The 6040-nt window shown below is 44.8% G+C and overlaps 1 pseudogene; it reads right to left on the reverse strand.

The window, feature by feature from the left end:
* Nucleotides 1-4524: 4524 nt before the first annotated feature.
* Nucleotides 4525-5299, reverse strand: LOC124080181 (ribosome biogenesis protein NSA2 homolog; annotated as a pseudogene).
* Nucleotides 5300-6040: the final 741 nt, after the last annotated feature.

A 6040-nucleotide genomic window follows, 5' to 3' on the forward strand; every position in this document is an offset into this window, starting at 1 on the left:
TCCTCCCACGCCTCCCATTGTCTGAAACACTGGAAGCCAGAGGCAAGGGGTCTGCACTGTGTAGTTAGTAGAAGTCGACCCCTGACCCCAAGAGATTCCCAGGGAGAAACAGAGAAACCCCTGTCAGAGAGACAGTTCTTCCCTTCAGATCTAAAAGTGACAGCGATTTTTTTTTTTCCTGTTGAATTGCCTGGGAGATGGAGAAGTACAGGGAGTAGTTAAAGAAGGGAAGTGAAAGGTCACCCTAAGGAATCAGAATTTAGGTGAAGGTTTGACTTACTTGATTTGAAAAAGACTAACGATATGATTTATATCCATGAGAACAAGAAAATAAACTGTCAGCCTTGTGGAGTAGTGGTTAAGAACATTCATGGTGGAGTGAGAAGTTCAGCTTCCATCCGAGCTTGGCCCCTTACCAGCTGGGCTATCTTGGTTAATTTTCTCTCTGAAGCTCTGTTGCTTGTTTTTAAAGTAGGAATCATTATATTGTGCTACTCCCAAAGGATTCATGGAAAGCTGAAATGGGAAGATCATTGCAAAGTGCTTGGCCTGGGACATAGTCAGCACTCAGTAAATATAGCTACCAGATGCTAATACAAACTTCAGAGAGGCTGTCTCAGAAGATGTCCTCTCTGCGTAGGAAGTCAACAAGGGTGAGGATAAGGGCATGAGGTATTTATGTTTATTGAAAAGCTGCATGAACTGCAATATCCTGAAGAGTGCTCTTTTAGTCTGTTTTCTGTTGCTCTAACAGAATGCCAGAGACGTGGCGGGTTATAAAGAAAGGAGGTTGATTTTGGTTTATCGTTCTAGAGGTGGAAAAGTCCAAGAGCATGGTGTGGTACCTGCTTGGCTTCTGGTGGTGGGCTTATGCTGCTTCAACTCATGGCATAAAGCAGAAGGACAAGCTTGTTTGTGCAGAAGAGGTAAAACAGAGGGACAGCTTCACACTATAATAACTGGTAACTAATCCCATTAGATAAGAGCCAGAACTCACTTGAAAAAGGCATTGATCTGTTCATTGGCTCCACCATGGACCAAACACCTCTCATAAGTTCCCACCTTCCAATAATCATGCTGAGGACCAGGCCTCAGCATGAGTTCCAGTGAAGACAAAGGGTATTGAAACCATGACCAGTGCCCAGCCTCCTGTCACATCGTTGAGTGAGAGTCTGGCTTATCTCCCTGATGTTGGTGCCTGTGGGCTGGGGAGTGGGGTCAGCAGCTAACTAAAGGAGGCTGGGCTGCTAGATTCCTATCAGAACAGGGCTGAGAAGACGGTGCCCCAGGCCTTGATCTTTTCTGCCTCCCCAGCTTCAGACTGAGGTTGCTTTTGAAAGATTTCTCAGGGCCCTGCTCAGAATCTTGCTCTGAGAAGATGAAACAGCATGAGGGAGTCATATGATAAGAGCACACCAGGAAAAAAAAATGAGGTGTCTTGAGAAAAAAAAAAAAGGATCCAAGGAAAGAACTGCAGATGAGTTGAGTCCTTTAAGTGAGTCCATTCTAATTGTTTAGTTTTAAGAAATGAAAATGGGAAGCAGATTGGATGAACATAGCAACAATAGCAGACTTGAAAATTAGGGTCAGAATGCTGTCCTAAATCCGTGACACGTGGCACAGGTGTGGATTGAATGTGTTCCTACCATTGGCACTTTCCTGGCTTATTTCTGCTGCAGCCCTCAACTCCTTTCCAGTTGATGAGCTGCTGCACCCCCAGCCCACCCACAAGCCAGCGACTGCCCTGGCAGTGTCTTCTGTAGTGGAGACCCCAGCCTCAGATGTCAGTGATGGGGTGTGTGTGTTAGCTAGTGAGAAGGGCCAGACAGTAGCACAGAATACACTGTGCTGTGGAGCCTGGCAGTCTGTGACATTTTCAGGATTATCTGGTTTTTAACAATCTGTGGATTTGACCATCCTGTTGTAAGAAAGTATTTAAAATACACCTGCAAAGCCAAATGATAAATAAATTCAATCTCATGGTTATAATTTCACCACACAAGTTGAGACTGGAAGCTTTGGGCAAATAGAGTTGTGGCACAATTATGCACAATTATGGCTGGTGTGGATGTCCTTAAGGAGAATCCAACTTAGGTTTTTAGATTTTGTTTTGTTTTTGTTTTGTGTGTGTGGTGCTGGGGATTGAACCCAGGGTCTTATGCATGTGAGGCAAGCATTCTACCAGCTGAGCTATATCCAGCCCCCAACTTAGTCTTCACCTCAACTTCGTGGTCACTCAGTTGGTTGATCAAACAAACATGTATTGAACACCTGGTGTATACTTAGCATTAGGCTTTGAGAGGCACTAAAGAGAAGAAATCTACAGGGGAGGTCTGAGGGCTGAGGTTTGGGGGACACACAAATGGTTCCACTAGTGTGGCTTCCAGTGGGATTTCCACCTCTCTTTCATTCCTCCAAGTGCCAGAGGACACTGCCTGGGAGTCATCATGGTAGGAGTTCTGCCTTGAGCTGCAGAGTTAACCTGCCACAGGCCTTCAAGAGAAGGTGAGACAACAGCTCCCTCCTAAAGAATCCCCTATGCTGTCTCCCTGCTTATGACAGATTGCAAGCAGCCCCTCTGTCCCAAAGTTGCTGGACCCTCCTGCAGTTATTTGCCTTTGCACTAAAGATCAGCAACAGTGACCTTTGTTAAGATGCAGACTCTAGTGGACATGGTTATTTTTGCTTTTGTAAGAAAGCACTTTCTTCAAAAATACTTAGTGTGGCGCATGCCTGTAATCCCAGCAGCTTGGGAGACTGAGCCAAGAGGATTAGGAGTTCAAAGTCAGCCTCAGCAACCTAGTGAGGCCCTAAGCAACTCAGTGAGACCTTGTCTCTAAATAAAATATGAAAAAGATCTGGGGATATGACTTGGTGGTTAAGTGCCAATGGTTCAATCCCGAGTACCAAAAAAATAAAATTGAAATTAATGCTTAATGTAGACCAAAAAGTCTCCTTCCTTCTCACCATGCTCAGAAGTGAAAATGTCATCCCAGCCCTTTCCCCTCCACCCTCCCTGCATCCCCAGTGCACCCAGCCTAGAAACTACTCATCCTTCACTGCCCAGCTCCATGGTTATCTCCTCTCTGACATTTTTCCCATCAGCGTCCCACTCAGTGGTGCCAGGAGCCTGGCTCCTGCCTTTGCATTTACACAGACCCACCCCAGTGACCCCCTTCACCTCTGTTCCTCTGGAAGCAGGAACTGCTGGAGGGGAAAGACCCTGCCATCTATGTGTCCCTAGGGCCTAATCTGGGATCAGGAACAGAGTGACGGGTAAATGTTTGTTAAGTGGACAAATTAGGAAATGAGCAAGTGATCTTTTAGAAAGGCACAGGTGTGTAAATACACAACGGCTCCTTACGACAGTGGCGCCGAACATAGACAAACAGAGGTTACCAGCACAAACAGCCTCAGACAAAAGCGATTAGAGAAAGGTTTGTTTTAATATTTGGTTTCAGCTTCTGGTAGTGGAAGCAGGAACTTTCACGTGCTTCAATTAAGAAGACAAATGTCCTCCTGGGCAAACAGGGAAAAGATGTGACTCTGCCACCAGTACATGGCATGGCGGTTAAAGCCTTATGAAGACATGCAATGCCAAGATAACAGCAGGGAACGGGCAGGGGCCTATTCTTGCTCTGTTATGCAATGTAAATACTTTCTCTTGCAGAAATCATTGAGACCACTTGTTGTTCTTCTTAGCCCTTTAATTATAGACTCTCTGATGCTGTCACCTACCCTGCTGCAGGACGACAGGCAGGCTTTCCTTCCTGCATACATTGCTCAAGCACTTGGCCTTGAGGTGACAGTGCTTGCTAATGTGAGCCTAATGTGAGTTCTGCATTCGCATCTTGCAGGGCCTCCTGGGGCTCTGCTGCAACCGCAGGGTCCTTGTTTCTCCCTCCTGGTGTCACAGGCATGCTTCTCAAACTGTTTTCTTGTTTTGCTTTGCTTTGTGGTGTGGTTAGTGAGGTGTCTGAACTGTTGCTTGTGCATGTGTTTGTGATCTTCAGAAATATTTTTTTGCAAGAAGTTATTTTTAAAGCAAGTGATAAAGAAACCCCAGAACACTGAAGCCTTGGAGCAAAGCAAAATCTGAGTCTCAGGAGGTTGCTCATCACTGAGCCAACTTGTCTGCTAGCCAGCTGACTGGGCCCCATCTACTGTTATATCTTACTCAAGTAGGTCAGGATTGGGCTGCTTATAAATGAAGACAGACAATAAACTTGTAGAAAGACCCAATAACATGTTTAACATTAAGAAGTAAATGTAATTCTCACAATAAAATGTGATAGGCCAGCCTTCCCAAGATGACCACTGGGTGACCAAGGACTGGTCATGATTTCTTCTTCTTTTATATTTATTTATTTATTTATTTATTTATTTATTACAGTTTAATAAATAGTTCTCTTAATGACTGCAGAAATGTAAGGCTGTTTGGTAGTATTCAGAAACATCACAGTAATGGTGGTTTTTCTGATTGATTTGTAGTCTTTCATAATTAGAAGGAGTGTAAAACGTCTGTCAAACCATTAAGACTGCATTTATGCATATATCATTTTCAGGATTATTGGTAACCTGGGCCTATTTTCCCTAAATAACTTTGCCTCTTTGTCTTACAAGGCCCAACTCCCTCACATTCACCTCAGTGACTATACCTTTGGTAGTAACACTCAAAGTTGTATATTGTAGGGATGAAGGATTCTTTTTCACCCCAAGTATTGGGTAGGCAAAAGGTGGCTTTCAGTTCAGGATGTGTTACATGGGCCTTCTTGAGACGTAAGCCCATTGGTCTGATGAATCTGTCATGTTTAGGTGTTTTCTTGTAAAGCCTTCTCCAACAGAGCAGACTTGAGCAACCCTCCTCTTCCAGGCCTTCTTTATTCTCTTTCCTGTTTGAATCACTTTTAAGACTTCTGTTTCTTCCTGGGCACCAACCTTGGGAAGGGGGGACTTCCCCTTCCTCCCCCCCCTTCTCTTTTCACTTTTGTTTAATCTTGTGGAAAGTACTTTCACTTGGGTCTGTCCCTCTCTGTCCAGGAGATAGGCTGGTACTGCTCCCTGGGGAGTCTTTTCAGCCATTCTTTTGTTTGGTATTTCTCTTTTCATGCATCTTTTTCATTTGTATTTTCTCCGCACCGCGATGTGTGTGGTAGAGTTTGGCCTTCAGACCAATCTTTTTTTTTTTTTTTTTTTTTTGCCTTCTTTGAATGTTCTCCACTTTTCTTCTTTTTTTCTCATGGTAATCCAAATGATATCCATATTTATGGTGTAATTCAGTATATTCATTTTGTGGCATGGTGACAGCCACAGAGCTGCGGGCACAGCCTCCGGGGCCAGAAGCAGCTCTCAATTTCCAGGTACCAAAGACCCAGGAGCTGGCTTCTTGCAGCGCAGAACAGGAAAGAGCTTTAAAACTGCAGGGTGAGGAGCACGCATGTGCATCCTTTCTGAGCCTCTCTTTAAACCAGCTGGCCATGATTTATTCTTTTTAAAAAAATATTTCTTTTAGTTGTACACAATGTAGTATGCTTATTTTAAGTCCTTTGGGTATAAACCTAGAGGTGGGCTGCGTAGGGGTCTCTGGACATATAGCAGTCCTATTCTGAGCAATCAGAAATCAAACATAGTAGTCAGGTATATAGTAAGATGGTACTTTTATTATGAAAGGCAGATGGGAAGACTGTTAGCCAGGTGGGCTTGCTAACCACTGAGCCCCAGAATTAAGCAGGCTTACCTGTGCCCAGGTGCTGCAAAGCTAGACCACCAGAAAGCAACCCTTCACCAGCAGGACAGAGCCCCAAGGGCTGGCCAAAGCCAAGACAAATCATTTCCACCTTTCCGGTGAAACAGAATAGGCCAGGCAGAGAGAGTCCCCGAGTTCCCTCCCTGAGCAGCAATGCTTTCTAACACTATCTTCATGCAGAAGCATGTGCTCATCTGGACTAATTCTCCCCACATGGAGATGAGGAAACTGAGGCCAGTCTGGCTTGAGGTTGAGGGAGGAGCCAGCAGTCACCCAGGACACTGAGAGTGGAGC

This window comes from Marmota monax, unplaced genomic scaffold (assembly GCF_021218885.2).
Source record: "Marmota monax isolate L192 unplaced genomic scaffold, Marmota_monax_Labrador192_F-V1.1 WCK01_AAM20220418_F8-fsc00133, whole genome shotgun sequence".
NCBI classification, from domain to species: domain Eukaryota; kingdom Metazoa; phylum Chordata; class Mammalia; order Rodentia; family Sciuridae; genus Marmota; species Marmota monax.